This window comes from Taudactylus pleione, unplaced genomic scaffold (genome assembly GCF_031769625.1).
Source record: "Taudactylus pleione unplaced genomic scaffold, aTauple2 ptg000248l, whole genome shotgun sequence".
Taxonomy (NCBI): Eukaryota; Metazoa; Chordata; class Amphibia; order Anura; family Myobatrachidae; genus Taudactylus; species Taudactylus pleione.
The window spans coordinates 4,158,601-4,178,915 of record NW_028284650.1 but is presented as its reverse complement, the minus strand read 5'-3'; the positions used below and the strand labels follow the sequence as shown (position 1 = coordinate 4,178,915).

Below are 20,315 nucleotides of genomic sequence, written 5' to 3'. Positions count from 1 at the left end.
ATTTTAGACCTTAATTAATGGCAAAGGTGTGTTCAAATCACTTATCACATTTACAACAATTTTTTATTTTGTGTTTCATGCTTTTTGCCCTGATAGAGGTACATTGCAATCTCCAAGCCTCTATTCTGTTACTTACAATATTGATAGAACATTTGGAAATTTTTCCTCTAAGAATTGGTGGAGTTTTCTGTTTCTAAGATGACATGTGCCCTCAATCTTTTGTTTATTTCTGAATGATTTCAGAGCAAGAATAGTGGGAATTGTGATAATTTATTTCTCTGAATTGGAATCAATACAGAAGAAAGTGGAGCACAAGGCATTGTTCTAGTCTTCTTTGTGATTTGATTCCCTCAGAGCTTTGCAATGCAATCAAAGAGCCACAATTCCATTTCTCACAAAGATTCAGGACATCTTAAATTTTACCTGTCTTCAGTTAAAGACAAATGATAATGGCATAAATATTGTCATAACTGGAAGAAGCAACACACATGTGCAATTGGGACCACATCAAGTACCAATCAGACAGAAGGAAACACTTGGCTGCAATTATTATCTTTTGGTCCTCTGTTTTTGAATCTGTCTTAAAACAGCAATAGGGTTGTATTCCCATACCGGGAGTCAAACCCGGGCCGCCTGGGAGAAAACCAGGAATCCTAACCGCTAGACCATATGGGAAGATGTCGATTGCGTCCTTCACTGTTTCATATAATATAAAAAAAACATTTCACTGACATTATTTTGTTAAACAAAAATAATCCCACCATTTCAAAAATGAAGCAAATAAGGCAGGAGCCTTGTTAGCGCAGTAGGTAGCGCGTCAGTCTCATAATCTGAAGGTCGTGAGTTCAATCCTCACACAGGGCATTTTTATTGATGTTTGTTTTGAGAGCATGGCATTGCAATCTAAGAGATGCAGCACTTTGTCTAACAAACTTGACTGCATTCAAATTTTACCTTTCTTGTTGAGTGGAGTATTGTTTTTTTTTTTTTCAAAATAAGCTTTCATAACTCACGTGACCACTAATAGATTTCAGACCAGCAATATCAGAAAAGATATCAAATAATTTGTCCAAGATGGACCCTATTTATATAAAATAGTTAATAGAAATCATTTTTCATGGTCATAGTCAAAACTTTGTCCTCAGAAATCTTACTGCCAATGGATTTTAGACCTTAATTAATGGCAAAGGTGTGTTCAAATCACTTATCACATTTACAACAATTTTTTATTTTGTGTTTCATGCTTTTTGCCCTGATAGAGGTACATTGCAATCTCCAAGCCTCTATTCTGTTACTTACAATATTGATAGAACATTTGGAAATTTTTCCTCTAAGAATTGGTGGAGTTTTCTGTTTCTAAGATGACATGTGCCCTCAATCTTTTGTTTATTTCTGAATGATTTCAGAGCAAGAATAGTGGGAATTGTGATAATTTATTTCTCAGAATTGGAATCAATACAGAAGAAAGTGGAGCACAAGGCATTGTTCTAGTCTTCTTTGTGATTTGATTCCCTCAGAGCTTTGCAATGCAATCAAAGAGCCACAATTCCATTTCTCACAAAGATTCAGGACATCTTAAATTTTACCTGTCTTCAGTTAAAGACAAATGATAATGGCATAAATATTGTCATAACTGGAAGAAGCAACACACATGTGCAATTGGGACCACATCAAGTACCAATCAGACAGAAGGAAACACTTGGCTGCAATTATTATCTTTTGGTCCTCTGTTTTTGAATCTGTCTTAAAACAGCAATAGGGTTGTATTGGGTGAAAACCAGGAATCCTAACCGCTAGACCATATGGGAAGATGTCGATTGCGTCCTTCACTGTTTCATATAATATAAAAAAAAAACATTTCACTGACATTATTTTGTTAAACAAAAATAATCCCACCATTTCAAAAATGAAGCAAATAAGGCAGGAGCCTTGTTAGCGCAGTAGGTAGCGCGTCAGTCTCATAATCTGAAGGTCGTGAGTTCAATCCTCACACAGGGCATTTTTATTGATGTTTGTTTTGAGAGCATGGCATTGCAATCTAAGAGATGCAGCACTTTGTCTAACAAACTTGACTGCATTCAAATTTTACCTTTCTTGTTGAGTGGAGTATTCTGTTTTTTTTTTTTCAAAATAAGCTTTCATAACTCACGTGACCACTAATAGATTTCAGACCAGCAATATCAGAAAAGATATCAAATAATTTGTCCAAGATGAACCCTATTTATATAAAATAGTTAATAGAAATCATTTTTCATGGTCATAGTCAAAACTTTGTCCTCAGAAATCTTACCGCCAATGGATTTTAGACCTTAATTAATGGCAAAGGTGTGTTCAAATCACTTATCACATTTACAACAATTTTTTATTTTGTGTTTCATGCTTTTTGCCCTGATAGAGGTACATTGCAATCTCCAAGCCTCTATTCTGTTACTTACAATATTGATAGAACATTTGGAAATTTTTCCTCTAAGAATTGGTGGAGTTTTCTGTTTCTAAGATGACATGTGCCCTCAATCTTTTGTTTATTTCTGAATGATTTCAGAGCAAGAATAGTGGGAATTGTGATAATTTATTTCTCTGAATTGGAATCAATACAGAAGAAAGTGGAGCACAAGGCATTGTTCTAGTCTTCTTTGTGATTTGATTCCCTCAGAGCTTTGCAATGCAATCAAAGAGCCACAATTCCATTTCTCACAAAGATTCAGGACATCTTAAATTTTACCTGTCTTCAGTTAAAGACAAATGATAATGGCATAAATATTGTCATAACTGGAAGAAGCAACACACATGTGCAATTGGGACCACATCAAGTACCAATCAGACAGAAGGAAACACTTGGCTGCAATTATTATCTTTTGGTCCTCTGTTTTTGAATCTGTCTTAAAACAGCAATAGGGTTGTATTCCCATACCGGGAGTCAAACCCGGGCCGCCTGGGAGAAAACCAGGAATCCTAACCGCTAGACCATATGGGAAGATGTCGATTGCGTCCTTCACTGTTTCATATAATATAAAAAAAAACATTTCACTGACATTATTTTGTTAAACAAAAATAATCCCACCATGTCAAAAATGAAGCAAATAAGGCAGGAGCCTTGTTAGCGCAGTAGGTAGCGCGTCAGTCTCATAATCTGAAGGTCGTGAGTTCAATCCTCACACAGGGCATTTTTATTGATGTTTGTTTTGAGAGCATGGCATTGCAATCTAAGAGATGCAGCACTTTGTCTAACAAACTTGACTGCATTCAAATTTTACCTTTCTTGTTGAGTGGAGTATTGTTTTTTTTTTTTTCAAAATAAGCTTTCATAACTCACGTGACCACTAATAGATTTCAGACCAGCAATATCAGAAAAGATATCAAATAATTTGTCCAAGATGGACCCTATTTATATAAAATAGTTAATAGAAATCATTTTTCATGGTCATAGTCAAAACTTTGTCCTCAGAAATCTTACTGCCAATGGATTTTAGACCTTAATTAATGGCAAAGGTGTGTTCAAATCACTTATCACATTTACAACAATTTTTTATTTTGTGTTTCATGCTTTTTGCCCTGATAGAGGTACATTGCAATCTCCAAGCCTCTATTCTGTTACTTACAATATTGATAGAACATTTGGAAATTTTTCCTCTAAGAATTGGTGGAGTTTTCTGTTTCTAAGATGACATGTGCCCTCAATCTTTTGTTTATTTCTGAATGATTTCAGAGCAAGAATAGTGGGAATTGTGATAATTTATTTCTCAGAATTGGAATCAATACAGAAGAAAGTGGAGCACAAGGCATTGTTCTAGTCTTCTTTGTGATTTGATTCCCTCAGAGCTTTGCAATGCAATCAAAGAGCCACAATTCCATTTCTCACAAAGATTCAGGACATCTTAAATTTTACCTGTCTTCAGTTAAAGACAAATGATAATGGCATAAATATTGTCATAACTGGAAGAAGCAACACACATGTGCAATTGGGACCACATCAAGTACCAATCAGACAGAAGGAAACACTTGGCTGCAATTATTATCTTTTGGTCCTCTGTTTTTGAATCTGTCTTAAAACAGCAATAGGGTTGTATTGGGTGAAAACCAGGAATCCTAACCGCTAGACCATATGGGAAGATGTCGATTGCGTCCTTCACTGTTTCATATAATATAAAAAAAAAACATTTCACTGACATTATTTTGTTAAACAAAAATAATCCCACCATTTCAAAAATGAAGCAAATAAGGCAGGAGCCTTGTTAGCGCAGTAGGTAGCGCGTCAGTCTCATAATCTGAAGGTCGTGAGTTCAATCCTCACACAGGGCATTTTTATTGATGTTTGTTTTGAGAGCATGGCATTGCAATCTAAGAGATGCAGCACTTTGTCTAACAAACTTGACTGCATTCAAATTTTACCTTTCTTGTTGAGTGGAGTATTGTTTTTTTTTTTTTCAAAATAAGCTTTCATAACTCACGTGACCACTAATAGATTTCAGACCAGCAATATCAGAAAAGATATCAAATAATTTGTCCAAGATGGACCCTATTTATATAAAATAGTTAATAGAAATCATTTTTCATGGTCATAGTCAAAACTTTGTCCTCAGAAATCTTACCGCCAATGGATTTTAGACCTTAATTAATGGCAAAGGTGTGTTCAAATCACTTATCACATTTACAACAATTTTTTATTTTGTGTTTCATGCTTTTTGCCCTGATAGAGGTACATTGCAATCTCCAAGCCTCTATTCTGTTACTTACAATATTGATAGAACATTTGGAAATTTTTCCTCTAAGAATTGGTGGAGTTTTCTGTTTCTAAGATGACATGTGCCCTCAATCTTTTGTTTATTTCTGAATGATTTCAGAGCAAGAATAGTGGGAATTGTGATCATTTATTTCTCTGAATTGGAATCAATACAGAAGAAAGTGGAGCACAAGGCATTGTTCTAGTCTTCTTTGTGATTTGATTCCCTCAGAGCTTTGCAATGCAATCAAAGAGCCACAATTCCATTTCTCACAAAGATTCAGGACATCTTAAATTTTACCTGTCTTCAGTTAAAGACAAATGATAATGGCATAAATATTGTCATAACTGGAAGAAGCAACACACATGTGCAATTGGGACCACATCAAGTACCAATCAGACAGAAGGAAACACTTGGCTGCAATTATTATCTTTTGGTCCTCTGTTTTTGAATCTGTCTTAAAACAGCAATAGGGTTGTATTCCCATACCGGGAGTCAAACCCGGGCCGCCTGGGAGAAAACCAGGAATCCTAACCGCTAGACCATATGGGAAGATGTCGATTGCGTCCTTCACTGTTTCATATAATATAAAAAAAAACATTTCACTGACATTATTTTGTTAAACAAAAATAATCCCACCATTTCAAAAATGAAGCAAATAAGGCAGGAGCCTTGTTAGCGCAGTAGGTAGCACGTCAGTCTCATAATCTGAAGGTCGTGAGTTCAATCCTCACACAGGGCATTTTTATTGATGTTTGTTTTGAGAGCATGGCATTGCAATCTAAGAGATGCAGCACTTTGTCTAACAAACTTGACTGCATTCAAATTTTACCTTTCTTGTTGAGTGGAGTATTGTTTTTTTTTTTTTCAAAATAAGCTTTCATAACTCACGTGACCACTAATAGATTTCAGACCAGCAATATCAGAAAAGATATCAAATAATTTGTCCAAGATGGACCCTATTTATATAAAATAGTTAATAGAAATCATTTTTCATGGTCATAGTCAAAACTTTGTCCTCAGAAATCTTACCGCCAATGGATTTTAGACCTTAATTAATGGCAAAGGTGTGTTCAAATCACTTATCACATTTACAACAATTTTTTATTTTGTGTTTCATGCTTTTTGCCCTGATAGAGGTACATTGCAATCTCCAAGCCTCTATTCTGTTACTTACAATATTGATAGAACATTTGGAAATTTTTCCTCTAAGAATTGGTGGAGTTTTCTGTTTCTAAGATGACATGTGCCCTCAATCTTTTGTTTATTTCTGAATGATTTCAGAGCAAGAATAGTGGGAATTGTGATCATTTATTTCTCTGAATTGGAATCAATACAGAAGAAAGTGGAGCACAAGGCATTGTTCTAGTCTTCTTTGTGATTTGATTCCCTCAGAGCTTTGCAATGCAATCAAAGAGCCACAATTCCATTTCTCACAAAGATTCAGGACATCTTAAATTTTACCTGTCTTCAGTTAAAGACAAATGATAATGGCATAAATATTGTCATAACTGGAAGAAGCAACACACATGTGCAATTGGGACCACATCAAGTACCAATCAGACAGAAGGAAACACTTGGCTGCAATTATTATCTTTTGGTCCTCTGTTTTTGAATCTGTCTTAAAACAGCAATAGGGTTGTATTCCCATACCGGGAGTCAAACCCGGGCCGCCTGGGAGAAAACCAGGAATCCTAACCGCTAGACCATATGGGAAGATGTCGATTGCGTCCTTCACTGTTTCATATAATATAAAAAAAAACATTTCACTGACATTATTTTGTTAAACAAAAATAATCCCACCATTTCAAAAATGAAGCAAATAAGGCAGGAGCCTTGTTAGCGCAGTAGGTAGCACGTCAGTCTCATAATCTGAAGGTCGTGAGTTCAATCCTCACACAGGGCATTTTTATTGATGTTTGTTTTGAGAGCATGGCATTGCAATCTAAGAGATGCAGCACTTTGTCTAACAAACTTGACTGCATTCAAATTTTACCTTTCTTGTTGAGTGGAGTATTGTTTTTTTTTTTTTCAAAATAAGCTTTCATAACTCACGTGACCACTAATAGATTTCAGACCAGCAATATCAGAAAAGATATCAAATAATTTGTCCAAGATGGACCCTATTTATATAAAATAGTTAATAGAAATCATTTTTCATGGTCATAGTCAAAACTTTGTCCTCAGAAATCTTACTGCCAATGGATTTTAGACCTTAATTAATGGCAAAGGTGTGTTCAAATCACTTATCACATTTACAACAATTTTTTATTTTGTGTTTCATGCTTTTTGCCCTGATAGAGGTACATTGCAATCTCCAAGCCTCTATTCTGTTACTTACAATATTGATAGAACATTTGGAAATTTTTCCTCTAAGAATTGGTGGAGTTTTCTGTTTCTAAGATGACATGTGCCCTCAATCTTTTGTTTATTTCTGAATGATTTCAGAGCAAGAATAGTGGGAATTGTGATAATTTATTTCTCAGAATTGGAATCAATACAGAAGAAAGTGGAGCACAAGGCATTGTTCTAGTCTTCTTTGTGATTTGATTCCCTCAGAGCTTTGCAATGCAATCAAAGAGCCACAATTCCATTTCTCACAAAGATTCAGGACATCTTAAATTTTACCTGTCTTCAGTTAAAGACAAATGATAATGGCATAAATATTGTCATAACTGGAAGAAGCAACACACATGTGCAATTGGGACCACATCAAGTACCAATCAGACAGAAGGAAACACTTGGCTGCAATTATTATCTTTTGGTCCTCTGTTTTTGAATCTGTCTTAAAACAGCAATAGGGTTGTATTGGGTGAAAACCAGGAATCCTAACCGCTAGACCATATGGGAAGATGTCGATTGCGTCCTTCACTGTTTCATATAATATAAAAAAAAAACATTTCACTGACATTATTTTGTTAAACAAAAATAATCCCACCATTTCAAAAATGAAGCAAATAAGGCAGGAGCCTTGTTAGCGCAGTAGGTAGCGCGTCAGTCTCATAATCTGAAGGTCGTGAGTTCAATCCTCACACAGGGCATTTTTATTGATGTTTGTTTTGAGAGCATGGCATTGCAATCTAAGAGATGCAGCACTTTGTCTAACAAACTTGACTGCATTCAAATTTTACCTTTCTTGTTGAGTGGAGTATTCTGTTTTTTTTTTTTCAAAATAAGCTTTCATAACTCACGTGACCACTAATAGATTTCAGACCAGCAATATCAGAAAAGATATCAAATAATTTGTCCAAGATGAACCCTATTTATATAAAATAGTTAATAGAAATCATTTTTCATGGTCATAGTCAAAACTTTGTCCTCAGAAATCTTACCGCCAATGGATTTTAGACCTTAATTAATGGCAAAGGTGTGTTCAAATCACTTATCACATTTACAACAATTTTTTATTTTGTGTTTCATGCTTTTTGCCCTGATAGAGGTACATTGCAATCTCCAAGCCTCTATTCTGTTACTTACAATATTGATAGAACATTTGGAAATTTTTCCTCTAAGAATTGGTGGAGTTTTCTGTTTCTAAGATGACATGTGCCCTCAATCTTTTGTTTATTTCTGAATGATTTCAGAGCAAGAATAGTGGGAATTGTGATAATTTATTTCTCTGAATTGGAATCAATACAGAAGAAAGTGGAGCACAAGGCATTGTTCTAGTCTTCTTTGTGATTTGATTCCCTCAGAGCTTTGCAATGCAATCAAAGAGCCACAATTCCATTTCTCACAAAGATTCAGGACATCTTAAATTTTACCTGTCTTCAGTTAAAGACAAATGATAATGGCATAAATATTGTCATAACTGGAAGAAGCAACACACATGTGCAATTGGGACCACATCAAGTACCAATCAGACAGAAGGAAACACTTGGCTGCAATTATTATCTTTTGGTCCTCTGTTTTTGAATCTGTCTTAAAACAGCAATAGGGTTGTATTCCCATACCGGGAGTCAAACCCGGGCCGCCTGGGAGAAAACCAGGAATCCTAACCGCTAGACCATATGGGAAGATGTCGATTGCGTCCTTCACTGTTTCATATAATATAAAAAAAAACATTTCACTGACATTATTTTGTTAAACAAAAATAATCCCACCATGTCAAAAATGAAGCAAATAAGGCAGGAGCCTTGTTAGCGCAGTAGGTAGCGCGTCAGTCTCATAATCTGAAGGTCGTGAGTTCAATCCTCACACAGGGCATTTTTATTGATGTTTGTTTTGAGAGCATGGCATTGCAATCTAAGAGATGCAGCACTTTGTCTAACAAACTTGACTGCATTCAAATTTTACCTTTCTTGTTGAGTGGAGTATTGTTTTTTTTTTTTTCAAAATAAGCTTTCATAACTCACGTGACCACTAATAGATTTCAGACCAGCAATATCAGAAAAGATATCAAATAATTTGTCCAAGATGGACCCTATTTATATAAAATAGTTAATAGAAATCATTTTTCATGGTCATAGTCAAAACTTTGTCCTCAGAAATCTTACTGCCAATGGATTTTAGACCTTAATTAATGGCAAAGGTGTGTTCAAATCACTTATCACATTTACAACAATTTTTTATTTTGTGTTTCATGCTTTTTGCCCTGATAGAGGTACATTGCAATCTCCAAGCCTCTATTCTGTTACTTACAATATTGATAGAACATTTGGAAATTTTTCCTCTAAGAATTGGTGGAGTTTTCTGTTTCTAAGATGACATGTGCCCTCAATCTTTTGTTTATTTCTGAATGATTTCAGAGCAAGAATAGTGGGAATTGTGATAATTTATTTCTCAGAATTGGAATCAATACAGAAGAAAGTGGAGCACAAGGCATTGTTCTAGTCTTCTTTGTGATTTGATTCCCTCAGAGCTTTGCAATGCAATCAAAGAGCCACAATTCCATTTCTCACAAAGATTCAGGACATCTTAAATTTTACCTGTCTTCAGTTAAAGACAAATGATAATGGCATAAATATTGTCATAACTGGAAGAAGCAACACACATGTGCAATTGGGACCACATCAAGTACCAATCAGACAGAAGGAAACACTTGGCTGCAATTATTATCTTTTGGTCCTCTGTTTTTGAATCTGTCTTAAAACAGCAATAGGGTTGTATTGGGTGAAAACCAGGAATCCTAACCGCTAGACCATATGGGAAGATGTCGATTGCGTCCTTCACTGTTTCATATAATATAAAAAAAAACATTTCACTGACATTATTTTGTTAAACAAAAATAATCCCACCATTTCAAAAATGAAGCAAATAAGGCAGGAGCCTTGTTAGCGCAGTAGGTAGCGCGTCAGTCTCATAATCTGAAGGTCGTGAGTTCAATCCTCACACAGGGCATTTTTATTGATGTTTGTTTTGAGAGCATGGCATTGCAATCTAAGAGATGCAGCACTTTGTCTAACAAACTTGACTGCATTCAAATTTTACCTTTCTTGTTGAGTGGAGTATTGTTTTTTTTTTTTCAAAATAAGCTTTCATAACTCACGTGACCACTAATAGATTTCAGACCAGCAATATCAGAAAAGATATCAAATAATTTGTCCAAGATGGACCCTATTTATATAAAATAGTTAATAGAAATCATTTTTCATGGTCATAGTCAAAACTTTGTCCTCAGAAATCTTACCGCCAATGGATTTTAGACCTTAATTAATGGCAAAGGTGTGTTCAAATCACTTATCACATTTACAACAATTTTTTATTTTGTGTTTCATGCTTTTTGCCCTGATAGAGGTACATTGCAATCTCCAAGCCTCTATTCTGTTACTTACAATATTGATAGAACATTTGGAAATTTTTCCTCTAAGAATTGGTGGAGTTTTCTGTTTCTAAGATGACATGTGCCCTCAATCTTTTGTTTATTTCTGAATGATTTCAGAGCAAGAATAGTGGGAATTGTGATCATTTATTTCTCTGAATTGGAATCAATACAGAAGAAAGTGGAGCACAAGGCATTGTTCTAGTCTTCTTTGTGATTTGATTCCCTCAGAGCTTTGCAATGCAATCAAAGAGCCACAATTCCATTTCTCACAAAGATTCAGGACATCTTAAATTTTACCTGTCTTCAGTTAAAGACAAATGATAATGGCATAAATATTGTCATAACTGGAAGAAGCAACACACATGTGCAATTGGGACCACATCAAGTACCAATCAGACAGAAGGAAACACTTGGCTGCAATTATTATCTTTTGGTCCTCTGTTTTTGAATCTGTCTTAAAACAGCAATAGGGTTGTATTCCCATACCGGGAGTCAAACCCGGGCCGCCTGGGAGAAAACCAGGAATCCTAACCGCTAGACCATATGGGAAGATGTCGATTGCGTCCTTCACTGTTTCATATAATATAAAAAAAAACATTTCACTGACATTATTTTGTTAAACAAAAATAATCCCACCATTTCAAAAATGAAGCAAATAAGGCAGGAGCCTTGTTAGCGCAGTAGGTAGCACGTCAGTCTCATAATCTGAAGGTCGTGAGTTCAATCCTCACACAGGGCATTTTTATTGATGTTTGTTTTGAGAGCATGGCATTGCAATCTAAGAGATGCAGCACTTTGTCTAACAAACTTGACTGCATTCAAATTTTACCTTTCTTGTTGAGTGGAGTATTGTTTTTTTTTTTTTCAAAATAAGCTTTCATAACTCACGTGACCACTAATAGATTTCAGACCAGCAATATCAGAAAAGATATCAAATAATTTGTCCAAGATGGACCCTATTTATATAAAATAGTTAATAGAAATCATTTTTCATGGTCATAGTCAAAACTTTGTCCTCAGAAATCTTACTGCCAATGGATTTTAGACCTTAATTAATGGCAAAGGTGTGTTCAAATCACTTATCACATTTACAACAATTTTTTATTTTGTGTTTCATGCTTTTTGCCCTGATAGAGGTACATTGCAATCTCCAAGCCTCTATTCTGTTACTTACAATATTGATAGAACATTTGGAAATTTTTCCTCTAAGAATTGGTGGAGTTTTCTGTTTCTAAGATGACATGTGCCCTCAATCTTTTGTTTATTTCTGAATGATTTCAGAGCAAGAATAGTGGGAATTGTGATAATTTATTTCTCAGAATTGGAATCAATACAGAAGAAAGTGGAGCACAAGGCATTGTTCTAGTCTTCTTTGTGATTTGATTCCCTCAGAGCTTTGCAATGCAATCAAAGAGCCACAATTCCATTTCTCACAAAGATTCAGGACATCTTAAATTTTACCTGTCTTCAGTTAAAGACAAATGATAATGGCATAAATATTGTCATAACTGGAAGAAGCAACACACATGTGCAATTGGGACCACATCAAGTACCAATCAGACAGAAGGAAACACTTGGCTGCAATTATTATCTTTTGGTCCTCTGTTTTTGAATCTGTCTTAAAACAGCAATAGGGTTGTATTCCCATACCGGGAGTCAAACCCGGGCCGCCTGGGAGAAAACCAGGAATCCTAACCGCTAGACCATATGGGAAGATGTCGATTGCGTCCTTCACTGTTTCATATAATATAAAAAAAAACATTTCACTGACATTATTTTGTTAAACAAAAATAATCCCACCATTTCAAAAATGAAGCAAATAAGGCAGGAGCCTTGTTAGCGCAGTAGGTAGCACGTCAGTCTCATAATCTGAAGGTCGTGAGTTCAATCCTCACACAGGGCATTTTTATTGATGTTTGTTTTGAGAGCATGGCATTGCAATCTAAGAGATGCAGCACTTTGTCTAACAAACTTGACTGCATTCAAATTTTACCTTTCTTGTTGAGTGGAGTATTGTTTTTTTTTTTTTCAAAATAAGCTTTCATAACTCACGTGACCACTAATAGATTTCAGACCAGCAATATCAGAAAAGATATCAAATAATTTGTCCAAGATGGACCCTATTTATATAAAATAGTTAATAGAAATCATTTTTCATGGTCATAGTCAAAACTTTGTCCTCAGAAATCTTACCGCCAATGGATTTTAGACCTTAATTAATGGCAAAGGTGTGTTCAAATCACTTATCACATTTACAACAATTTTTTATTTTGTGTTTCATGCTTTTTGCCCTGATAGAGGTACATTGCAATCTCCAAGCCTCTATTCTGTTACTTACAATATTGATAGAACATTTGGAAATTTTTCCTCTAAGAATTGGTGGAGTTTTCTGTTTCTAAGATGACATGTGCCCTCAATCTTTTGTTTATTTCTGAATGATTTCAGAGCAAGAATAGTGGGAATTGTGATCATTTATTTCTCTGAATTGGAATCAATACAGAAGAAAGTGGAGCACAAGGCATTGTTCTAGTCTTCTTTGTGATTTGATTCCCTCAGAGCTTTGCAATGCAATCAAAGAGCCACAATTCCATTTCTCACAAAGATTCAGGACATCTTAAATTTTACCTGTCTTCAGTTAAAGACAAATGATAATGGCATAAATATTGTCATAACTGGAAGAAGCAACACACATGTGCAATTGGGACCACATCAAGTACCAATCAGACAGAAGGAAACACTTGGCTGCAATTATTATCTTTTGGTCCTCTGTTTTTGAATCTGTCTTAAAACAGCAATAGGGTTGTATTCCCATACCGGGAGTCAAACCCGGGCCGCCTGGGAGAAAACCAGGAATCCTAACCGCTAGACCATATGGGAAGATGTCGATTGCGTCCTTCACTGTTTCATATAATATAAAAAAAAACATTTCACTGACATTATTTTGTTAAACAAAAATAATCCCACCATTTCAAAAATGAAGCAAAAAAGGCAGGAGCCTTGTTAGCGCAGTAGGTAGCACGTCAGTCTCATAATCTGAAGGTCGTGAGTTCAATCCTCACACAGGGCATTTTTATTGATGTTTGTTTTGAGAGCATGGCATTGCAATCTAAGAGATGCAGCACTTTGTCTAACAAACTTGACTGCATTCAAATTTTACCTTTCTTGTTGAGTGGAGTATTGTTTTTTTTTTTTTCAAAATAAGCTTTCATAACTCACGTGACCACTAATAGATTTCAGACCAGCAATATCAGAAAAGATATCAAATAATTTGTCCAAGATGGACCCTATTTATATAAAATAGTTAATAGAAATCATTTTTCATGGTCATAGTCAAAACTTTGTCCTCAGAAATCTTACCGCCAATGGATTTTAGACCTTAATTAATGGCAAAGGTGTGTTCAAATCACTTATCACATTTACAACAATTTTTTATTTTGTGTTTCATGCTTTTTGCCCTGATAGAGGTACATTGCAATCTCCAAGCCTCTATTCTGTTACTTACAATATTGATAGAACATTTGGAAATTTTTCCTCTAAGAATTGGTGGAGTTTTCTGTTTCTAAGATGACATGTGCCCTCAATCTTTTGTTTATTTCTGAATGATTTCAGAGCAAGAATAGTGGGAATTGTGATCATTTATTTCTCTGAATTGGAATCAATACAGAAGAAAGTGGAGCACAAGGCATTGTTCTAGTCTTCTTTGTGATTTGATTCCCTCAGAGCTTTGCAATGCAATCAAAGAGCCACAATTCCATTTCTCACAAAGATTCAGGACATCTTAAATTTTACCTGTCTTCAGTTAAAGACAAATGATAATGGCATAAATATTGTCATAACTGGAAGAAGCAACACACATGTGCAATTGGGACCACATCAAGTACCAATCAGACAGAAGGAAACACTTGGCTGCAATTATTATCTTTTGGTCCTCTGTTTTTGAATCTGTCTTAAAACAGCAATAGGGTTGTATTCCCATACCGGGAGTCAAACCCGGGCCGCCTGGGAGAAAACCAGGAATCCTAACCGCTAGACCATATGGGAAGATGTCGATTGCGTCCTTCACTGTTTCATATAATATAAAAAAAAACATTTCACTGACATTATTTTGTTAAACAAAAATAATCCCACCATTTCAAAAATGAAGCAAATAAGGCAGGAGCCTTGTTAGCGCAGTAGGTAGCACGTCAGTCTCATAATCTGAAGGTCGTGAGTTCAATCCTCACACAGGGCATTTTTATTGATGTTTGTTTTGAGAGCATGGCATTGCAATCTAAGAGATGCAGCACTTTGTCTAACAAACTTGACTGCATTCAAATTTTACCTTTCTTGTTGAGTGGAGTATTGTTTTTTTTTTTTTCAAAATAAGCTTTCATAACTCACGTGACCACTAATAGATTTCAGACCAGCAATATCAGAAAAGATATCAAATAATTTGTCCAAGATGGACCCTATTTATATAAAATAGTTAATAGAAATCATTTTTCATGGTCATAGTCAAAACTTTGTCCTCAGAAATCTTACTGCCAATGGATTTTAGACCTTAATTAATGGCAAAGGTGTGTTCAAATCACTTATCACATTTACAACAATTTTTTATTTTGTGTTTCATGCTTTTTGCCCTGATAGAGGTACATTGCAATCTCCAAGCCTCTATTCTGTTACTTACAATATTGATAGAACATTTGGAAATTTTTCCTCTAAGAATTGGTGGAGTTTTCTGTTTCTAAGATGACATGTGCCCTCAATCTTTTGTTTATTTCTGAATGATTTCAGAGCAAGAATAGTGGGAATTGTGATAATTTATTTCTCAGAATTGGAATCAATACAGAAGAAAGTGGAGCACAAGGCATTGTTCTAGTCTTCTTTGTGATTTGATTCCCTCAGAGCTTTGCAATGCAATCAAAGAGCCACAATTCCATTTCTCACAAAGATTCAGGACATCTTAAATTTTACCTGTCTTCAGTTAAAGACAAATGATAATGGCATAAATATTGTCATAACTGGAAGAAGCAACACACATGTGCAATTGGGACCACATCAAGTACCAATCAGACAGAAGGAAACACTTGGCTGCAATTATTATCTTTTGGTCCTCTGTTTTTGAATCTGTCTTAAAACAGCAATAGGGTTGTATTGGGTGAAAACCAGGAATCCTAACCGCTAGACCATATGGGAAGATGTCGATTGCGTCCTTCACTGTTTCATATAATATAAAAAAAAACATTTCACTGACATTATTTTGTTAAACAAAAATAATCCCACCATGTCAAAAATGAAGCAAATAAGGCAGGAGCCTTGTTAGCGCAGTAGGTAGCGCGTCAGTCTCATAATCTGAAGGTCGTGAGTTCAATCCTCACACAGGGCATTTTTATTGATGTTTGTTTTGAGAGCATGGCATTGCAATCTAAGAGATGCAGCACTTTGTCTAACAAACTTGACTGCATTCAAATTTTACCTTTCTTGTTGAGTGGAGTATTCTGTTTTTTTTTTTTCAAAATAAGCTTTCATAACTCACGTGACCACTAATAGATTTCAGACCAGCAATATCAGAAAAGATATCAAATAATTTGTCCAAGATGAACCCTATTTATATAAAATAGTTAATAGAAATCATTTTTCATGGTCATAGTCAAAACTTTGTCCTCAGAAATCTTACCGCCAATGGATTTTAGACCTTAATTAATGGCAAAGGTGTGTTCAAATCACTTATCACATTTACAACAATTTTTTATTTTGTGTTTCATGCTTTTTGCCCTGATAGAGGTACATTGCAATCTCCAAGCCTCTATTCTGTTACTTACAATATTGATAGAACATTTGGAAATTTTTCCTCTAAGAATTGGTGGAGTTTTCTGTTTCTAAGATGACATGTGCCCTCAATCTTTTGTTTATTTCTGAATGATTTCAGAGCAAGAATAGTGGGAATTGTGATAATTTATTTCTCTGAATTGGAATCAATACAGAAGAAAGTGAAGCACAAGGCATTGTTCTAGTCTTCTTTGTGATTTGATTCCCTCAGAGCTTTGCAATGCAATCAAAGAGCCACAATTCCATTTCTCACAAAGATTCAGGACATCTTAAATTTTACCTGTCTTCAGTTAAAGACAAATGATAATGGCATAAATATTGTCATAACTGGAAGAAGCAACACACATGTGCAATTGGGACCACATCAAGTACCAATCAGACAGAAGGAAACACTTGGCTGCAATTATTATCTTTTGGTCCTCTGTTTTTGAATCTGTCTTAAAACAGCAATAGGGTTGTATTCCCATACCGGGAGTCAAACCCGGGCCGCCTGGGAGAAAACCAGGAATCCTAACCGCTAGACCATATGGGAAGATGTCGATCGCGTCCTTCACTGTTTCATATAATATAAAAAAAAACATTTCACTGACATTATTTTGTTAAACAAAAATAATCCCACCATGTCAAAAATGAAGTAAATAAGGCAGGAGCCTTGTTAGCGCAGTAGGTAGCGCGTCAGTCTCATAATCTGAAGGTCGTGAGTTCAATCCTCACACAGGGCATTTTTATTGATGTTTGTTTTGAGAGCATGGCATTGCAATCTAAGAGATGCAGCACTTTGTCTAACAAACTTGACTGCATTCAAATTTTACCTTTCTTGTTGAGTGGAGTATTGTTTTTTTTTTTTTCAAAATAAGCTTTCATAACTCACGTGACCACTAATAGATTTCAGACCAGCAATATCAGAAAAGATATCAAATAATTTGTCCAAGATGGACCCTATTTATATAAAATAGTTAATAGAAATCATTTTTCATGGTCATAGTCAAAACTTTGTCCTCAGAAATCTTACTGCCAATGGATTTTAGACCTTAATTAATGGCAAAGGTGTGTTCAAATCACTTATCACATTTACAACAATTTTTTATTTTGTGTTTCATGCTTTTTGCCCTGATAGAGGTACATTGCAATCTCCAAGCCTATATTCTGTTACTTACAATATTGATAGAACATTTGGAAATTTTTCCTCTAAGAATTGGTGGAGTTTTCTGTTTCTAAGATGACATGTGCCCTCAATCTTTTGTTTATTTCTGAATGATTTCAGAGCAAGAATAGTGGGAATTGTGATAATTTATTTCTCAGAATTGGAATCAATACAGAAGAAAGTGGAGCACAAGGCATTGTTCTAGTCTTCTTTGTGATTTGATTCCCTCAGAGCTTTGCAATGCAATCAAAGAGCCACAATTCCATTTCTCACAAAGATTCAGGACATCTTAAATTTTACCTGTCTTCAGTTAAAGACAAATGATAATGGCATAAATATTGTCATAACTGGAAGAAGCAACACACATGTGCAATTGGGACCACATCAAGTACCAATCAGACAGAAGGAAACACTTGGCTGCAATTATTATCTTTTGGTCCTCTGTTTTTGAATCTGTCTTAAAACAGCAATAGGGTTGTATTGGGTGAAAACCAGGAATCCTAACCGCTAGACCATATGGGAAGATGTCGATTGCGTCCTTCACTGTTTCATATAATATAAAAAAAAAACATTTCACTGACATTATTTTGTTAAACAAAAATAATCCCACCATTTCAAAAATGAAGCAAATAAGGCAGGAGCCTTGTTAGCGCAGTAGGTAGTGCGTCAGTCTCATAATCTGAAGGTCGTGAGTTCAATCCTCACACAGGGCATTTTTATTGATGTTTGTTTTGAGAGCATGGCATTGCAATCTAAGAGATGCAGCACTTTGTCTAACAAACTTGACTGCATTCAAATTTTACCTTTCTTGTTGAGTGGAGTATTCTGTTTTTTTTTTTTCAAAATAAGCTTTCATAACTCACGTGACCACTAATAGATTTCAGACCAGCAATATCAGAAAAGATATCAAATAATTTGTCCAAGATGGACCCTATTTATATAAAATAGTTAATAGAAATCATTTTTCATGGTCATAGTCAAAACTTTGTCCTCAGAAATCTTACCGCCAATGGATTTTAGACCTTAATTAATGGCAAAGGTGTGTTCAAATCACTTATCACATTTACAACAATTTTTTATTTTGTGTTTCATGCTTTTTGCCCTGATAGAGGTACATTGCAATCTCCAAGCCTCTATTCTGTTACTTACAATATTGATAGAACATTTGGAAATTTTTCCTCTAAGAATTGGTGGAGTTTTCTGTTTCTAAGATGACATGTGCCCTCAATCTTTTGTTTATTTCTGAATGATTTCAGAGCAAGAATAGTGGGAATTGTGATAATTTATTTCTCAGAATTGGAATCAATACAGAAGAAAGTGGAGCACAAGGCATTGTTCTAGTCTTCTTTGTGATTTGATTCCCTCAGAGCTTTGCAATGCAATCAAAGAGCCACAATTCCATTTCTCACAAAGATTCAGGACATCTTAAATTTTACCTGTCTTCAGTTAAAGACAAATGATAATGGCATAAATATTGTCATAACTGGAAGAAGCAACACACATGTGCAATTGGGACCACATCAAGTACCAATCAGACAGAAGGAAACACTTGGCTGCAATTATTATCTTTTGGTCCTCTGTTTTTGAATCTGTCTTAAAACAGCAATAGGGTTGTATTCCCATACCGGGAGTCAAACCCGGGCCGCCTGGGAGAAAACCAGGAATCCTAACCGCTAGACCATATGGGAAGATGTCGATTGCGTCCTTCACTGTTTCATATAATATAAAAAAAAACATTTCACTGACATTATTTTGTTAAACAAAAATAATCCCACCATTTCAAAAATGAAGCAAATAAGGCAGGAGCCTTGTTAGCGCAGTAGGTAGCACGTCAGTCTCATAATCTGAAGGTCGTGAGTTCAATCCTCACACAGGGCATTTTTATTGATGTTTGTTTTGAGAGCATGGCATTGCAATCTAAGAGATGCAGCACTTTGTCTAACAAACTTGACTGCATTCAAATTTTACCTTTCTTGTTGAGTGGAGTATTGTTTTTTTTTTTTTCAAAATAAGCTTTCATAACTCACGTGACCACTAATAGATTTCAGACCAGCAATATCAGAAAAGATATCAAATAATTTGTCCAAGATGGACCCTATTTATATAAAATAGTTAATAGAAATCATTTTTCATGGTCATAGTCAAAACTTTGTCCTCAGAAATCTTACTGCCAATGGATTTTAGACCTTAATTAATGGCAAAGGTGTGTTCAAATCACTTATCACATTTACAACAATTTTTTATTTTGTGTTTCATGCTTTTTGCCCTGATAGAGGTACATTGCAATCTCCAAGCCTCTATTCTGTTACTTACAATATTGATAGAACATTTGGAAATTTTTCCTCTAAGAATTGGTGGAGTTTTCTGTTTCTAAGATGACATGTGCCCTCAATCTTTTGTTTATTTCTGAATGATTTCAGAGCAAGAATAGTGGGAATTGTGATAATTTATTTCTCAGAATTGGAATCAATACAGAAGAAAGTGGAGCACAAGGCATTGTTCTAGTCTTCTTTGTGATTTGATTCCCTCAGAGCTTTGCAATGCAATCAAAGAGCCACAATTCCATTTCTCACAAAGATTCAGGACATCTTAAATTTTACCTGTCTTCAGTTAAAGACAAATGATAATGGCATAAATATTGTCATAACTGGAAGAAGCAACACACATGTGCAATTGGGACCACATCAAGTACCAATCAGACAGAAGGAAACACTTGGCTGCAATTATTATCTTTTGGTCCTCTGTTTTTGAATCTGTCTTAAAACAGCAATAGGGTTGTATTGGGTGAAAACCAGGAATCCTAACCGCTAGACCATATGGGAAGATGTCGATTGCGTCCTTCACTGTTTCATATAATATAAAAAAAAACATTTCACTG

The 20,315-nt window shown here is 35.2% G+C and overlaps 28 non-coding genes across 28 annotated transcripts; 17 read left to right on the top strand and 11 right to left on the bottom strand.

Annotated features, from left to right (window-relative positions):
- Positions 1–603: 603 nt before the first annotated feature.
- Positions 604–675, bottom strand: TRNAE-UUC (transfer RNA glutamic acid (anticodon UUC)). The gene has a single exon. It is a non-coding gene; the product is annotated as a tRNA-Glu (tRNA).
- A 116-nt stretch (positions 676–791) lies between these two features.
- TRNAM-CAU (transfer RNA methionine (anticodon CAU)) lies at positions 792–864 on the top strand. The gene has a single exon. It is a non-coding gene; the product is annotated as a tRNA-Met (tRNA).
- A 1,062-nt stretch (positions 865–1,926) lies between these two features.
- On the top strand, positions 1,927–1,999 carry TRNAM-CAU (transfer RNA methionine (anticodon CAU)). The gene has a single exon. It is a non-coding gene; the product is annotated as a tRNA-Met (tRNA).
- Positions 2,000–2,902: 903 nt separating this feature from the next.
- TRNAE-UUC (transfer RNA glutamic acid (anticodon UUC)) lies at positions 2,903–2,974 on the bottom strand. The gene has a single exon. It is a non-coding gene; the product is annotated as a tRNA-Glu (tRNA).
- A 117-nt stretch (positions 2,975–3,091) lies between these two features.
- On the top strand, positions 3,092–3,164 carry TRNAM-CAU (transfer RNA methionine (anticodon CAU)). Its single transcript has one exon. It is a non-coding gene; the product is annotated as a tRNA-Met (tRNA).
- A 1,062-nt stretch (positions 3,165–4,226) lies between these two features.
- Positions 4,227–4,299, top strand: TRNAM-CAU (transfer RNA methionine (anticodon CAU)). Its single transcript has one exon. It is a non-coding gene; the product is annotated as a tRNA-Met (tRNA).
- Positions 4,300–5,201: 902 nt separating this feature from the next.
- Positions 5,202–5,273, bottom strand: TRNAE-UUC (transfer RNA glutamic acid (anticodon UUC)). Its single transcript has one exon. It is a non-coding gene; the product is annotated as a tRNA-Glu (tRNA).
- Positions 5,274–5,390: 117 nt separating this feature from the next.
- TRNAM-CAU (transfer RNA methionine (anticodon CAU)) lies at positions 5,391–5,463 on the top strand. Its single transcript has one exon. It is a non-coding gene; the product is annotated as a tRNA-Met (tRNA).
- Positions 5,464–6,365: 902 nt separating this feature from the next.
- TRNAE-UUC (transfer RNA glutamic acid (anticodon UUC)) lies at positions 6,366–6,437 on the bottom strand. The gene has a single exon. It is a non-coding gene; the product is annotated as a tRNA-Glu (tRNA).
- A 117-nt stretch (positions 6,438–6,554) lies between these two features.
- TRNAM-CAU (transfer RNA methionine (anticodon CAU)) lies at positions 6,555–6,627 on the top strand. Its single transcript has one exon. It is a non-coding gene; the product is annotated as a tRNA-Met (tRNA).
- A 1,062-nt stretch (positions 6,628–7,689) lies between these two features.
- TRNAM-CAU (transfer RNA methionine (anticodon CAU)) lies at positions 7,690–7,762 on the top strand. Its single transcript has one exon. It is a non-coding gene; the product is annotated as a tRNA-Met (tRNA).
- A 903-nt stretch (positions 7,763–8,665) lies between these two features.
- On the bottom strand, positions 8,666–8,737 carry TRNAE-UUC (transfer RNA glutamic acid (anticodon UUC)). The gene has a single exon. It is a non-coding gene; the product is annotated as a tRNA-Glu (tRNA).
- Positions 8,738–8,854: 117 nt separating this feature from the next.
- TRNAM-CAU (transfer RNA methionine (anticodon CAU)) lies at positions 8,855–8,927 on the top strand. Its single transcript has one exon. It is a non-coding gene; the product is annotated as a tRNA-Met (tRNA).
- Positions 8,928–9,988: 1,061 nt separating this feature from the next.
- Positions 9,989–10,061, top strand: TRNAM-CAU (transfer RNA methionine (anticodon CAU)). The gene has a single exon. It is a non-coding gene; the product is annotated as a tRNA-Met (tRNA).
- A 901-nt stretch (positions 10,062–10,962) lies between these two features.
- On the bottom strand, positions 10,963–11,034 carry TRNAE-UUC (transfer RNA glutamic acid (anticodon UUC)). The gene has a single exon. It is a non-coding gene; the product is annotated as a tRNA-Glu (tRNA).
- Positions 11,035–11,151: 117 nt separating this feature from the next.
- TRNAM-CAU (transfer RNA methionine (anticodon CAU)) lies at positions 11,152–11,224 on the top strand. The gene has a single exon. It is a non-coding gene; the product is annotated as a tRNA-Met (tRNA).
- A 902-nt stretch (positions 11,225–12,126) lies between these two features.
- TRNAE-UUC (transfer RNA glutamic acid (anticodon UUC)) lies at positions 12,127–12,198 on the bottom strand. The gene has a single exon. It is a non-coding gene; the product is annotated as a tRNA-Glu (tRNA).
- Positions 12,199–12,315: 117 nt separating this feature from the next.
- TRNAM-CAU (transfer RNA methionine (anticodon CAU)) lies at positions 12,316–12,388 on the top strand. The gene has a single exon. It is a non-coding gene; the product is annotated as a tRNA-Met (tRNA).
- Positions 12,389–13,290: 902 nt separating this feature from the next.
- Positions 13,291–13,362, bottom strand: TRNAE-UUC (transfer RNA glutamic acid (anticodon UUC)). Its single transcript has one exon. It is a non-coding gene; the product is annotated as a tRNA-Glu (tRNA).
- Positions 13,363–13,479: 117 nt separating this feature from the next.
- TRNAM-CAU (transfer RNA methionine (anticodon CAU)) lies at positions 13,480–13,552 on the top strand. The gene has a single exon. It is a non-coding gene; the product is annotated as a tRNA-Met (tRNA).
- A 902-nt stretch (positions 13,553–14,454) lies between these two features.
- On the bottom strand, positions 14,455–14,526 carry TRNAE-UUC (transfer RNA glutamic acid (anticodon UUC)). Its single transcript has one exon. It is a non-coding gene; the product is annotated as a tRNA-Glu (tRNA).
- A 117-nt stretch (positions 14,527–14,643) lies between these two features.
- On the top strand, positions 14,644–14,716 carry TRNAM-CAU (transfer RNA methionine (anticodon CAU)). The gene has a single exon. It is a non-coding gene; the product is annotated as a tRNA-Met (tRNA).
- A 1,061-nt stretch (positions 14,717–15,777) lies between these two features.
- Positions 15,778–15,850, top strand: TRNAM-CAU (transfer RNA methionine (anticodon CAU)). Its single transcript has one exon. It is a non-coding gene; the product is annotated as a tRNA-Met (tRNA).
- A 903-nt stretch (positions 15,851–16,753) lies between these two features.
- TRNAE-UUC (transfer RNA glutamic acid (anticodon UUC)) lies at positions 16,754–16,825 on the bottom strand. The gene has a single exon. It is a non-coding gene; the product is annotated as a tRNA-Glu (tRNA).
- Positions 16,826–16,942: 117 nt separating this feature from the next.
- Positions 16,943–17,015, top strand: TRNAM-CAU (transfer RNA methionine (anticodon CAU)). Its single transcript has one exon. It is a non-coding gene; the product is annotated as a tRNA-Met (tRNA).
- Positions 17,016–18,077: 1,062 nt separating this feature from the next.
- TRNAM-CAU (transfer RNA methionine (anticodon CAU)) lies at positions 18,078–18,150 on the top strand. The gene has a single exon. It is a non-coding gene; the product is annotated as a tRNA-Met (tRNA).
- A 903-nt stretch (positions 18,151–19,053) lies between these two features.
- On the bottom strand, positions 19,054–19,125 carry TRNAE-UUC (transfer RNA glutamic acid (anticodon UUC)). The gene has a single exon. It is a non-coding gene; the product is annotated as a tRNA-Glu (tRNA).
- A 117-nt stretch (positions 19,126–19,242) lies between these two features.
- TRNAM-CAU (transfer RNA methionine (anticodon CAU)) lies at positions 19,243–19,315 on the top strand. The gene has a single exon. It is a non-coding gene; the product is annotated as a tRNA-Met (tRNA).
- Positions 19,316–20,315: the final 1,000 nt, after the last annotated feature.